The 15,540-nt window shown below is 49.1% G+C and overlaps 1 protein-coding gene across 3 annotated transcripts in view; it reads left to right on the plus strand.

Moving 5' to 3' along the window:
- KALRN (kalirin RhoGEF kinase) overlaps positions 1 to 15,540 on the plus strand; it is a 1,228,991-nt gene that overhangs the window by 725,925 nt on the left and 487,526 nt on the right. The gene's annotated exons all lie outside the window — the stretch shown is intronic.

A 15,540-nucleotide genomic window follows, 5' to 3' on the forward strand; every position in this document is an offset into this window, starting at 1 on the left:
GGAAATCCCCGGTGGGCCCCACTGCCTGGGGGCCTGACCCTCCCTTCCTCTAGGAGTATGTAACTTAGTAGAGCAGGATCATGAACAAACTTTGCTTTATAAAGGGGCCCTGTTCTTTGCATGTCCTCTCTAATGATTGGCCAAGTCCCTGTGTGGCGGCTGGCCACACCCCTTAAGCTTGGGCCCCTCCTACTGCATATCCTGGTGGGCCCTTAATGCCCCTAATCATAGGCAAAAAAAAAAACATTGCCCCCTCTTAGCTAGCTCTGAAATCATGAACACAATTGCTGTTGTATTTAATACGTTTTTACTAGAGCTACGGACACAGCATCGAAGTAGTAATTACCTGGGCCCGGGCCCGATGCCGCCCCCCTCCTTCCTGTCAGCTGAGCAGCCCAGCACACACTGCTGTGTGCTGGGCTGCAAAGGGAGATTGCTTGCTGAGGCAGCAGCAGAAGCAGTCTTCTCTGCCTGTGGGGGGCGATCATTCTGAGCACGCTCCCCCCTCCCCAAATATGCGCTGGCTGAGGGACTCACAGTGCCCCCCCCCTTAGCGTGCAGCGCCACAACAAAGCTTTTTTATTTATTTTTCTTAAGGGGACGTGGCCACACCTTCCACGATTAGGTCACGCCCCCGTCACCTAGGCCCGGCCTAGCTCTTGGCAGCCCTGCAACCACCCACCATGAATTGGGAGAGTATGTGCTCAGTTCTGTCTCCTACTGGTTATATTCTGCATGTATTTTTATCATGGGATGTTTGACTATTTCCTGACCACTAGTTATTTATATGAAATAAATATGTTTGATACATAGTTTGTTTTGCAGATCTGTCAGCTACACCTATACTGTAGTCCATCTATAGTGTTAATTATTAATATTGTATTACGTACACTATCCAGTGTATAAGGAGACCAGTGTGTACATATGTGTCCATGGTGATGCTAGGTTCTTCTGCCTCTCAGCCAGACTATTCCAATGCTTCGCAGAGCAGGGGACTTCGATTGGGTAATGCTGCCCACGTATTTTAAAAAAACCAAAACATTCAGCTCAAACGGGCTGGCCATACTGCCGCATCTAACGGCTTACTATGATCGCTGGCACTGTCTGAAGTATTACGTATACTCAGGGGCAGATTGGGAATTTAAAGTGGCCCTGGAAAAAAATTTGAAAGTAGCCCTATGTGTGCGCGCCGAAGGCGTGCGGAAAAATGTGGGTGTGGCCTTGTGGCAGGGGTGTGGCCTAATGTGAAATGCCATGCCCGCAAGCCACTCCCCCATTTTCATCATACTGGGGGCATGCCCGCCACTCCAGGAGCTGATAGCCATGACCACAGTCCTTCTCTCTAGTGAATAAGCACAGCAAGCATGTGAATGAGTTTTCTTACCTATATGATTTCTCTGCAGCGGGGAACCTCTGGAGAAATTTCTCCTCTCTGGACAGGCAGTGTCTTGAGTCGGTATTCACTATTCATGCGGGACATCACATGGTTTGGAAGCCGCCTGTTTGTGTTGTAATAAAGCCAATGTCATCGTTATGCACCATAGGTTCATCCAGATAGTAACAGAAGTTTTTGGGCAGAACAAAATATGAGTTTCCCATATCAAACTATTTTATATTAATAAAATATATTTGCTAATTTGGTACCATTTGCATCAGTAATATGAATTAATTAGAATTGTTGTGTTACTGATGATTACTGTGCCCCAGCCTTTTCTTCTAATAGTACCAGTGGTCCGACCATCCTCTATGTGTGTCTCCAGCACCCTCGCCTTGGTGTGTCTTCAGCCCATCCACCCCCTATGTGTCTCTTCAGAGCTGTCCCCCTGCTTCTCTCTAGCACCAACCTTCTATGTCTCCACATTGCCATCATGCTGTATATCCCCAGCTCCATCATCCTGCATTTTCCCAGCGCTATCATCCTGCGTCTCTATAGCACCATTATGCTACATATTCTCAGCATCATCCTCCTGCCCTAGCACATAATAGCCCCCCTCCCTCACAGACAGATCAACATCTCCCCTTAGCACTAAATAGTCCCTCTCCCCCACAGATCATAATCTCCCATTAGCACAGAGTAGCCCCCCTCCCCCACACAAATAATCTTCCCTGAGCAGAGAATAGCCCCCTCCCCACAGACAGATCATCTCCCCCTAGCACAGAATAACCCCCCTCAGACAGATCATCTCCCCTTAGCACAGACAGATCATCATGTCCCCATAGTACAACAGACCCCCCTCCCCGAGACAGATCATCATCTCCCCATAGTACAACAGACCCCCCCTCCCCCACAGACAGATCATCGCCTCTTAGCAAAAATTTGCTCCCTCCAACCCTCCCCCACAGACAGATCATCTCTAATAGTGCACAATAACGCCCCCTCAGATCATTATTAATCCCCCCAGGGCCACCACCCCAGACATTCCCCCTGATATAGATGAGAGATATATCTCTCCAGACTCCATCTCCCTATGATCAGACTCGCCCCGACCTGTCATGTCACAGGACAGAGAGTCCTGCATGCAGCGCTGCTGTGTCTCTCAGTCCCAGTCTCCCAGCAGCCAGCCCAGCCCCATTGCCATTGTCCTTCCCCGGCTGGGTATAATCTCTTCATGAATTGTAATTTCAATAAACCCTCAGCCCAGCCCAGGTCTTCCTGACCTGAATCCTCTAGCTAGCCTACTACCAGTCAACTGCTACCGCGCTACCAGCTACTGACTGCAGCCAGCCCAAATGTCTCCTCTCCACTCTGCTCCCTCCCCAGGCTGTGAGATTAAACTTTAACTTCACAAGTCACAGCCTGGGGAGGAAACAGAGTAGAGAGGAGACAATCAGGCTGACTGCCTGGGTGGCCCCCGACCCCGCAACTTACCGCAAGCCAGCCGCCGACACACGTGGACCCGCACCTGCTGGTGTGCTCTCCGCACACTTCCTAAGTCCCCGACGGCGCATGTGACGTAGATGGCGTGCCGGGTGGGGCTTTAATAGGCTAGCTGGCCTCTCTTCTCGCGGGCCGCGGGCAGGCACTGACAGCCGGGCTGCAAGGGAATACAGGTGACGCAAATCAGTGGGCGGGGCCACAGTTGAGAAGCGGCCCCACAACCAATCGGCCCACCGGGATTTATCCCGCAAAATATAATGGCCAATCCGCCCCTGCGTATACTGCACTTTGTATGTGGCAGCCCTTTAGCTTGTTATGTGGTAACTACTGTATGAACTCTTCATGGGCTGGCCACACTTACTCCAAAATCATGCATTTGTAAGCCCCCCTCTACAAATTCTGTGTTTGTGGTTCTGACCTCTGTGCTGCCCACTTTTGGTTACATTAGTACGAAGTCTATTATAGAAATGCCATATTGTTTGTTAAAAGAGAAACAAGCAATGCAAGAGAAGTTACTCACTTTGAAAGTCAATGTGTTGTTACAAATGTGCATTGTAATAATTATTTTCTTTTTTACTTCTGCCTCTCTGGGCGATCAAATTTAGTAATAAATGTTTTATTAAAAATGAAAACAATGGTTTTCTAAACAAACTTTTGACATGAAATTTAGATATTAATCATTTGTTTGTTGTTCCTGCTGAGGGCTAATGATAGGACCCCACTGCATGCTGTGTTACTGTACTTCCATTTTTATTGTACATTCCTACAAAGCATTGAACTGGTATTATCATTATTCTTTGTTTCTGATCCAAGAAAAGATAACTCAGCAATAGAAAATGTATGAGCCAAACAGAGACGAAGTTCTAAATCCTACCTAGCCCTATGCATTTCATTTGCTGGTATAAAGGTTTCCTACATATAGGGGTCTCATCTATTCCCCCATTATAAATAAGCAGCATGTACTGATTATACATATTTCTTGAAAGGGGTTAGGACATTAATTTAATACATTACTTGACAGTTAATCTGTTTCTTAAAAAGTTAATAAAGTCCATAAAGGTACATGATATGTATATAATATATGGAACTGTCAAATGTAAGGTTTTCAGTTTTTTTTCTTCAGCATTTGTCACTCACTGATGTTTGTTTGTTTTGTATTTAACATATCCTGTTTTGATTTAGTCATGTACATATAACATTGAAATTCTCTGCAGAAAATAGCTATTAATTAGTGCTACAATTCTGCGTATACATGGTCTTTTCCCACCTTGACTATTGCAACCTGCTTCTAAGTAATATTCCCCAACCTGGGGCGTTTTAAGAGCGGAGGGGGCCCGTTTGCAGACTCAGTGTGGGCCCCCTCCTCTCTCTGGCGGTGCAGTAGATTCTGGCTTAGCGCCAGAATCTAATGCGCATGCGCTGGCCTCTGGGAAAATGGCACCTACGCTGTTTTCTTGGGGACAGCAGTACCATTTTCCCAGTGATTTTTGCTACTCTGCAGAGCCGGGCCAGAGCTGCGGAGCAACACTCTGGAGACTATGGACAGGTAAGTATAAGACTATATGGGTGCAGGGTGTGTGGTGTGGGCCTCCCTGGAACCGTTATAGATACGCCCCTGTCCCCATCTAATATCAGTGTGTGGTAAAGCTACTGCTTGGATCATTATTTCAATGCCCCTGTACTCAACCCCCCTGATTAATGTAACCTGCTCAGTCCTTGTCCATCCTCACTAATGTGATCTACCCCTATTCTTCCCCATCCTGAACAGGGCCATATTAAGATCCCATAGGGTCCTAGCCACGATACCGGTTTGGGGCCCCCCTCCTCTGATCCATTAATACCCTACATTGGGCCATATTCAATTCCAGGCGAATAGTCCTGTACTTTTCGCATGCAGTACTTTTCGACCACTTCGCTGGTTTTCAATGTGGAAAAGTATTGCGCGCATGTCCACTTTCCGCCGTATTCAATTAGGCATCAGCGAAAATGAGAGCCGGCGAAACTGTAATATGTACTGTCAGATTTGGGGAAATGAGCTGACACCCCCCCAAAAAATGGTCTAACATTGGAGATCACTGAAGATACCCCCGAATAGCCCTGCTGAAGGTATTTGGGGTACTTACTGTATATGCTCTAAATAGCTTCTTTCTACTTCAGGGTCCATAGGGTATCCACAGGATACCTTGGGGTATAGGTGTGACGTCAGTCGCTGGGCACCATAGAGTTAAGCTTTTCAGCCTCCCAGGATGCACTAGGGTCCCCCTCCTATACCCCGCCCCCGAGCCAAGGCACCTCAGTTTAGTTTGGTGCCCGGCCGGCGTCGGGTGCACCTGTCGGAGTGGGGGGCTAGAAGAGCCCCTGAAGCTTTCTTCAGTGCAGCTGTGGCTGCACATCTGGATGTACAGCATGGACAGTCAGTCCTGACGTCCATGCTGTCTTCCATACACCCCCGCCGGTACCAGAACGCCGGTACCGATCCGGGGATGCTAGTGAGCATCTGGGGTCACAGCTAGCGGTGACCCCAGATGTTCCGGACCATGGCTGGATCCAAGGGGGACAAAGGTAAGCAGCGGTGGGTCCCCGCTGGTCACATGGTCCTAAGTCCCCAGGCAGGGGGCTCCCTGGGGACTGGCTGCAGCGTGGAGCCAGGCGACCAACCTGCGCTTTCCACTACCCCCTGGGACAGCGGACCGCAGCAGAGCGGTAGCGCTGCGGCGTCCCAAGGGTTAAATGCATGCCAGGGGAGTGCGCCTTCCCTGTCTCACAGCCGGCGCCTCCCCCGTGGCACACAGCCCTCTCTGCATGCTGCCGACTGGTCCTGTGGCAGCGCTCCTCCCCCAGGCCAGCCTCCTCTCTGCTCCTCGGCGGCCATCTTCTCCAGAACGCATGGTGAACGCTGCTGGAAGCGCTGGACGGAAGCATCGTGGTCTGGGTCCCCCCGCATACCTCTCCTCCGCTGTGGCTCAGGTCTGTGTATGCAGCGCTGTGTCCTACCAGGCCCTGTGTCTGTGTAGTTGAGTGATCAGCGCTGTTAGTGCAGGAATTGTTATTTCTCTGCATTGTATGTGACTGTGCTAGCGCTGCCTGTAACTTTTCTTCTCTAAACTGTCAGCTTTATTACTGTCCCTGTTCTTTCTGCTAAAGCCCTTGTGGTGCGGTGCTGCAGGGTGGTCTCTCGCCTATTTAATACTTAATTGGTGAGAGAGGTCACATACGTGGTGCCATCATGTCTGAAAGTGATTTTCCCCTCCGGCTACAGTGTACCACGTGCAAAGTACCGTTAGCGGAGGGGGAGGGTAGCGCGGAGGGCCTTTGCCGGCAGTGTTTGTCCATGGCGCGGCCTATTACGGTTACAGCACCGGTACAGGAGCCGCCCTGGGCTTGTTTCGCTCAGGCGTTAACAGCTTTAGTGGGCCAGTTAGCTCCGCAGCCCGCGTTTACTCCGATGGGTTTGTCCCAGCAGTCTGTGGTGTCGTCACCCATGCAGGGGTTCCCACGACAATTGGTGGTACCCCACAGTCTCCCTATTTCCCCGCTCCCGGGTTCTCAGGAGCCAGCGTGGGTTAACTCCCTGACGAGTTCTGTACAGCACTTGTCGGATGTGTTGCAAGGGGAGTCTGTGATGCGGCCTCATAAAAGGCCGGTGGCGTCTCTGTCCGCTCCTTATGAGGATGACGAAGGGACGTCTGATGATGGGGAGATTCTGGATCCTTACGATCAGGAACCTCTCCATACTAAGGACGCTGATGCTAAGTCCAAAGTATATATTCCTGGACTTATTCGGGCGGTCCGCACAGCCTTGGTGATTGAGGACGAAGTTCCCCCAGCGGCTAAATCTAAGTATGCCTTTTTCAAAGATGTGAAGGGCGATGCCACAGTCTTTCCTCTTTCGGGTCAGTTGGTGGACCATTTAGAGGAGGCGTGGAAACAACCTGGCAAAAGATACCAGCCGCAGAGACGCCTGGCGGTGGCTTATCCGTTCGCGGATAATTATTTTGCTAAGTGGGAATCCCCTCCACAGGTGGATTCTCACGTGACCCGTCTTGTCCGTAGTGCCACATTGCCGATGCCATCCATGTCCTCCCTTAAGGATGCTACGGACCGCAAGGTAGAAATCTGCCTGAAGTCCGCTTATTCCCTTGCAGGGGGGGCAGCACGGCCGGCTATGGCCATTTGCTGGGTTGCCAGAGCGATGGAGCGCTGGGCGGATTCATTAGAGGCTTCTTTTGAATCCGACTGTCCGGCCGAACAGGCGGAGTTGATTGGCAATCTCCGTGATTCGGCCACCTACATCAACGAGGCGGCTCTAGACATTAGTACTCTGGTGTCTAGAATTTCTTCAGCAGTGGTAGCTGCTCGTCGGAAGGCGGACGCAGATTCCAAGAAAGGTCTGGAAGCGTTGCCGTTTACCGGAGAAGTTCTCTTCGGTCCGGATCTGGATAAGATTGTGGCCACGCTGGCGGCAGCCAAATCTGCTTGTCTCCCGTCGGCCGCTGCTCCTTCTGGTTCTGGACCATCGTCCTTTCGGTCATCTAGGGCCCAGGGCAGGCCCAAACCACAGTCGTTTCCTCGATAGGCTGGCCCTAAGAAATCGGTCAAGCCCCGGAAGCAGGCATGGAGTACCAGACGTCCGGCCCCCAAGCCAGATGACAAGCCTGCGGCCTGACGGTCCGGGCCTCCCTTTGGGGGATCCCAGGGTGGGAGGCCGCCTGCTACAGTTCGCCCAGTGTTGGTCGACCACTACGACAGACACTTGGGTTCTGGAGGTGGTTTCCCACGGATACGCCCTCTCCTTCCGGCACAGACCCCCTGGCTCGCTTCTTCACCACGGGTCTACCATCAGACCGGAACAAGGCTACGGAGCTGCGGAAGGTATTGCACACTATGCTCCAGGCTGGAGTTATAGTGCCTGTTCCATTCTCCCAGAGGGGCCAGGGTTTCTATTCAAATCTATTTTTGGTACAGAAACCCAATGGGTCATATCGTCCGATTCTCAACCTCAAAGCACTCAACAAGTCTTTGCGGGTCCCGAAGTTTCGGATGGAGACCCTACGGTCCATCATTCTGGCGCTGGAACCTGGGGACTACTTGGTGTCATTGGACATACAGGACGCTTACCTGCATGTCCCTATTCTTTTGCGCCATCAACAGTTCCTCAGATTTGCAATCCGCAGCGACCACTTCCAGTTTCGGGCGTTACCTTTTGGCCTGGCAACAGCACCACGTGTTTTCACCAAGGTGATGGCGGTCATGGCGGCTTCTCTGCGGCTGCAGGGAGTTCGCATGTTGCCGTATTTGGACGACCTGTTATTGGTGGCAGGATCTCCAGAGCTCCTGTTACGCCACTTGGACCTGACCATTGCACTGCTGCAACGGCACGGCTGGCTAATCAACTGGCAGAAGTCCACTCTAATCCCGTCTCGGAGGATTCTGCATCTTGGAGCCTTATTGGACTCGGGACAGCAAAGGATCTTCGTGACGGAGGACAAGATCTCTGCTTTACAGTCAAGGGTGCGCAGTTGCCTGCACAGCCGCCGGGTGTCCTTACACTCGGCGATGAGGTTACTGGGCTACATGGTGTCGGTGTTCGACATGGTGGAATACGCCCAGTTTCACTCCAGACCTCTGCAGCACCTGATCCTGTCCAAGTGGAACGGGCTGCCTCGGTCTCTGAAGTCCCAGACGATTGTGCTCACCCCGGAGGTTCGCCTGTCCCTTGCATGGTGGTTACAGACGACCCACCTCAACAAGGGACGTCCGTTCTGGGTTCCAAATTGGGTCCTGTTGACAACGGACGCCAGTCTTCGGGGCTGGGGAGCAGTTTCGGGTCCACACTTGTTCCAGGGCAGGTGGACGCCGACAGAAGCGGAGCTTCCAATAAATATCTTGGAACTCCGAGCGGTCTTCAATGCTCTCCAGCAGGCACAGCGGTTTCTCCAGGGTCGCCCGGTGCAGGTCCAGTCGGACAACGCTACCACCGTGGCCTACATAAACAGGCAAGGAGGAACTCGCAGTCGGGCGGCTCTCGTAGAGGTCTCTCGGATCCTGGTTTGGGCGGAGCGCAATCTTCCGGCCATATCAGCGGTCTTCATCCCGGGAGTGCTAAATTGGGAGGCGGACTTTCTAAGTCGCCAGGACGTTCATCCGGGGGAATGGTCCCTGCACCCGGACGTTTTTCAACTACTGGTGGACAGGTGGGGTCTTCCAGAAATCGACCTCATGGCGTCCCGGCACAACAACAAGTTGCCGGTGTACGGGTCTCGCACAAGAGACGAAGGGGTGTCTCTGGTGGATGCTCTGTCCATCCGGTGGACGTTCCGGTTCGCATACCTGTTCCCTCCGGTCTCCCTTCTTCCACGGGTAATCCGGAAATTCAAACAGGAAGGAGGGACGCTCCTGTTGATAGCTCCTGCGTGGCCCAGACGGCACTGGTTCTCAGACCTTCGGGGTCTGTCCGTGGACAGTCCTCTGCGGTTGCCGCTACGACCGGACTTTCTTTCTCAGGGTCCTTGCCTTCACCCGGACCTGACTCGGCTGTCTTTGACGGCGTGGCTGTTGAGACGGCCATGCTGAGGTCCCGGGGGTTTTCCAGCTCTGTGGTGCGTACCATGTTACGAGCTCGGAAACCGTCTTCCGCGAGGATATACCATCGCGTGTGGCATACGTTCTTCCAGTGGTGTCGACCGAGAGGTTATGCACCGCGGGAGTTTCGTCTGTCTCGGATTCTCGCCTTCCTGCAAGCGGGACTAGATCATGGGCTTCGCCTAGCTTCTTTGAAGGTACAGGTTTCGGCCCTATCTGTCTGGTTTCACCGTAGGATTGCTACAATCCCGGATGTGCGCACCTTTATGCAGGGTGGTCTCCACATCCAGCCGCCCTTTGTTCCACCTGTGGCGCCTTGGGATTTGGCTGTGGTCCTGAGGGCTCTCCAAGGACCGCCGTTTGAACCACTGGGCTCAGTGGATCTTAAATGGCTAACAGCTAAGACTGTTTTCCTTCTGGCCATTGCTTCGGCCAGACGTGTTTCTGAGTTAGGGGTTCTTTCTTGTAGACCCCCTTTCTTGGTTTTTCATGGGAACAGGGCAGTGCTCCGCACTCGGCCCGAGTTTCTTCCCAAAGTTGTTTCCCAGTTTCATGTTAACGAGGAAATAGTTGTTCCGGCCTTTAACTCACCTGGTCTTTCCCTGGGTGAGGCCTCTTTGGATGTTGTGCGGGCCTTAAGGACTTATGTTGACCGCACTTCTTCGTTTAGGAAGTCGGACGCTTTGTTTGTCCTCTATGGCTTCCGTAAAAAGGGTTGGCCTGCTTCAAAGCAAACTTAGGCAGCCTGGATCCGTATGGCTATTTCTGAAGCTTATCTTCATGAAGGCCTACCGGTCCCTCCTTCTCTGAAGGCTCATTCCACTAGGTCTGTGGGTCCTTCGTGGGCAGCTCGACGTGGTGCCTCGGCAGTTCAGATCTGCAAGGCTGCTACGTGGTCCTCTGTCCATACCTTCGTGAGGTATTACAGGATTGACACCTTCGCCTCTCAGGATGCTTCCTTCGGGCGGCGGATTCTCCTTTCTGCACAGGAGCGTCCCCACCCTTAAAGGATACTGCTTTGGGACATCCCCAAGGTATCCTGTGGATACCCTATGGACCCTGAAGTAGAAAATATGAGATATGGTAAGAACTTACCCTTGTTATCTCTATTTCTACGAAGTCCATAGGGTTCCACAGGACTCCCGCCCTGTCGCACCTGTGCTGCAGATGGGCTTTGCTCTGGTCACCGGTTTTCCGTCTCCCTCTGGTGAGAATGTGATTCTTGTATGTGTCCAGATCTTTTTTCTCTCTCTTCCTTCTCCTCCTCCGGCCTATGGCTTGATAACTAACTGAGGTGCCTTGGCTCGGGGGCGGGGTATAGGAGGGGGACCCTAGTGCATCCTGGGAGGCTGAAAAGCTTAACTCTATGGTGCCCAGCGACTGACGTCACACCTATACCCCAAGGTATCCTGTGGAACCCTATGGACTTCGTAGAAATAGAGATAACAAGGGTAAGTTCTTACCATATCTCATATTATTTCGCGTCTTTGCAGAAGTGGTGAAGAATAGCATTTACTAGGTTTTTTTGTTCAAAATAAGTAGTCCCAGCAAAATTAGGGTACATGAAAATGGGTGCTACCATAATTTTAAGTTGCTAAAGCGAACTTTTAAAAATTGTAAAAAATCCACCTACAGCAAGCACCTGCAAACTTAAAAACACCTGGGGCATACTTAGGGACCCCCCTGGAGTCTATTTCACTAGTTTTTAAGTTTGTCCCCCAACTTTGAACTTTTTTGCCCCCAAAACGAAAGTACTTTTTGGGGGTGATCTAAATACTTTTTAAAACTTTTTTTTGACGCAGATTTCCTTTGGGGGACTGCCCCAAGGGTGCAGGGTAGTTCCCCCAGCTTTGCACCCCAAAACCCCAATTCTGCACTTTTTTTCAACACCTATTCATAGGGTCCCATTGCATTGAGTTTCCACACTGGCGAAAATTATTTGGAATTGAATACGGAGGAAACTTTTCGCATGGCGAAATGACATCACTCGCAGAAACAGACTTATCGTGGCTAATTGAATACGGCCCTTATTACGTAGTCTACATATATTAGTAAAGTGCTGTACATACCATATTTATAAGCTACAAACTCCAAATTATACATATAGGGTGTAAGAGATTCTGCAGGGCTTATGTAATAGGGTGCAAGCTTATGTAATGGGGTGCTGCTGTGTGAATACATGCGAGGGTTCCTATATTTTTAAAGCGGTTTTGCCTTGAAAAATGACTACGGCTTTAAAAATACGGGAACACTCTCACATGTATTCCTGCAGTGGCAAAAGCTTGCACCTTATTACATAAGCCCGTGCATCTCTTATAAACTACAGAAAAAGTGCACCTTAAAAACAATTTTAAACCACAAACAAAAATACCTTAAACTACAAATTAAAAATAAAGCAATAAAAATAAATCTAGTGCATAAACCATTGTAGGTATACAAATATATTAAATTTATTATAATAAAATGCTCAGACTAAGGTAAAGGAAATTTATACTATAAAATTAAGATGTGGAGCTAATTGACATATAAAAGAAGAATCGTAATTAGTAGGTGTTTCCTCAGTCTGAGCTTTTTCCTATAATATTTTTTTTTACATCAACACTGGTTTTTGCAATTTCCCTAATATTTGTCGTCCACACACTGGACGACTCGCAAAAGATGCGATATCGTCAATGATTTCTTTTGAACTCACCAGCACTCCTGGACAAGACGATATCTTGCTAAACTCTGCAATGTGACTAACGATCTATTGTGCTTCCTTAATGATTTCCAGTGCATCGTTAAAGAGATTGCCAGACACACGATATGATTTTAGGCACAATTTGCACGAAAATGATGCATCCGAATGATACATAGTTTAAAAACATGCAAATCGTGCAGCTTCCAGGAACGATAACAATCCGATGCCCAGTCCCACAGGTCATTTGTCGTATCTTCAGATCTTACATACTGCAGGTAAGAAATCACAAGGGAAAATGGCAGGGGAAAACCTGAACACTGGTAAGACAAAGAATAATAGAATGACAAGATAGTAATACAGATTAAATCTTAATTACTAATAGCCCACTAATCAAGTTGGATCCTATGGTAATATTTATCACCAGTATCACACATGTGGGGGTGCACCCCTGAGAGTAAAATATGGAACAGAACAAAAAATTGGAGAAAAGGAACTCTTTTTTTTTTTTTGGATATTACTTCGCTGAGTGATAATATATAGATCACCTTTGGATGTTATAGAGATGTAAATTCCTCCCAAACTCAAATAACAGTTATAATGCAGTTACATGTTCCGTATAGCAATCCAGAGTTGTCTCAGATATACATAAATGTCACACTCTGCCAACTGAAAGAAAGAAATATCAAAGTAACTAGTATTGTCATAAAGGCTAAATTTACCATAAATATAAAAAATGTTGGCATATAGTATATTGTATGTATGGAGATAAATTTAGAAAATAGAAAATGACAGATCCCTCTATGGCGTGCTATGGTGCAGCTGCTGCCCCTTGAGTGCAAAAGCGTTAATACAAGGAGTGAGCGTACCCCATAGTCTGTTCCGGGACGTGAATTAGTGTAAGGATATCTGCTTTTGAACTCAGCATAAGGTGGACCTTGTTGTGACAGTGCAAGGACCTCCAGTACAAGTGGTACAATGAGAGTACCCAGGTAAGATCTGGCAATCTCCTTAACGATGCACTGGAAATCGTCTGTCCAGGAGTGCTGGTGAGTTGCCCAGGGAGTTCAAGGGAAATCGTTGGTAATTAACACAGTGAATAGACCCCTCAGTGTGATGCAGGCTGCCTCATGTAGACTGACATTATGTTACTGCTACCTTTTCACACTGTGTCTGTGATGCCATATAGTAATAGATGGAAGTACATTATGTGAATACATAACCTGTTTCATGAGGCATATGGTTTTTTATGTTAGAAGAACAAAGGTCATTAAAATGTCTGAGAAATACATATTACATCTTTGTTAATGCAAACATATTTCACAGTAATGTCACCACTAGAGGGCAGAGTAAGGAAGTTCTTTGTGCATATGTATATTGTGACACAGTTAGGTTAGGGGGTCCCTCTCCTGGGTAGAGGACTCCTTCCTTTCACACACAGCAGCTGGGAAACAGTACGCCAGACTGGATGCAAGTACAAGCTGGTCGGCGCCAGTCTTTATTGTACAATGTCAGAAACAAACATAAAGAAAACCTAAACATAAATCCTAGCCCTGTCGGGGCACTAACTTCACAGGTATTTCCCTCACTACCAGAAACTGGCAGGGCCTAATGCCCTCACCAGCAACAAGGGCACAGCACCACACTTACAGTTAGGTTTTCAAGTGTCTCTGAGCAAACCCCCTGTCTGCTCTCCCAGGTGAGACAATCAGCCCTAAACACACTAGGCTTATATTGGCCACTCTCAGGTGGAAAACTAACAAGCCTGTTCCAGGCTGCAAGAACCAAAACCTGGAGTGGCCGTGGGTGGAGCCCTCCCTCTCCTCTCACCCACAACCCCCAAGTCCCAAACCGGCTTTTCAAAAAAGCCGAAACTCAAGCCTGCTACACTGCAGACTTTCTCCTGGGGATTTTAAACACATGAGACAGGAATCTGGGATAAATGTCCCTGTCACAGACCACTTTACCAGTGATTCTATCACATATCCCCCCCTTTGTTTCGACCTATTGGCGGAACAACTGAAGCCCCCAAACAATGAACGCGTGACAACGCGTCTGCTTTAGACAACAGGCCCCCTGGCCTGTGTTCCACTGAAAATGTAAAAGTTTGTAACGCCAAGAACCATCTCGTAATTCTCGCATTACTGTCCTTATTTTCGGACATCCACTTCAAAGGGGCATGGTCAGTGATCAATTTGAACTTTCTACCAACCAAGTAGTACCTGAGAGCCCCTAACGCCCACTTTATGGCCAACGCCTCCTTCTCCACTGTGGCATCGGGTAGGCATCGAATTTTGAAACACTGCTCAACTTTCGGAAGTCATTGCAGAAACGCACACTCCCGTCGGGCTTTGGAATCAACCCAATGGGACTTGACCATTCACTATGTGATTCTTCAATAACCCCTAACTCTAGCATATTTTTAATTTCTTTCGACACCGATTCTCTTTGTGCTACTGGCAACCTATAGGGCTTTAGATTTACTGGAGGGGCTCGGTCGACCGACAGTACCGTTCTATCTTTCCAGGGCTTTAACAGATTTATATGGTATATCTGTTCCGGCTTTCTTTTCCCCCGGCTGGTAAACTTTGTAATTGACCTGTCCCACTCTTTCTAAGATTTCAAAGGGCCCTTGCCATTTAGCCAAAAGTTTATTTTCCACAGTGGGAACCAACACTAACACTCTGTCCCCAGGAGCAAAGCTGCGTAACCGAGCATTGCGGTTGTATACCCTCTGCTGTACCTGTTGAGCCTGTTCCAGGTGCTCTCTCACTATCGGCACCTCTATAATAGGCAATGGAACTAGTGGACCCTTAAAATGTGGTCTGGGAGCATAATACTGACACTCAGGGCAGGATGCGCAAAAGTCAGATACCTCTTTATGGAGCCCGGGCCAGAAAAACCTCTGCATTATTCGCTCAGTGGTTTTCTCTACCCCTAGATGGCCTGCCGTTATATGACCATGGGCCAGATCCAACACTGTTCTTCTGTAGGCTTTGGGAACTATTAGTTGTTCCACAATATCTTCCCCCTTCTTAGTCACCTGATATAACAAAACCTGACACATTACCATGTGGGGATAGGACAAAGGACTATCAGGGTCTACGGGTTTACCATCAACTACTTTTACATTCTCCCTGGCTTTTACCAAAGTAGGGTCATTCAACTGCTCCACGGCAAAGACCTCTCTTCTGACCTCTAAATCAGGCAGACGATCACCTGGCCCAACAACACTTCCCACCTCAATGGGAGGCACATCAGTTGGCGGGCCACCGTCACGCTCCGCATTCTCTAGTTCGCCAACCATAGTAGAAAAAGGGAATAACTCTGACTCAGAAGAAACTCCCTCCTCCACTATATCGACAACCTTCTCAAGTGGACCGAGGTTGTTCACTTGTGGAAC

The sequence above is a fragment of the Taudactylus pleione genome, unplaced genomic scaffold, assembly GCF_031769625.1.
Source record: "Taudactylus pleione unplaced genomic scaffold, aTauple2 ptg000977l, whole genome shotgun sequence".
NCBI classification, from domain to species: Eukaryota; Metazoa; Chordata; class Amphibia; order Anura; family Myobatrachidae; genus Taudactylus; species Taudactylus pleione.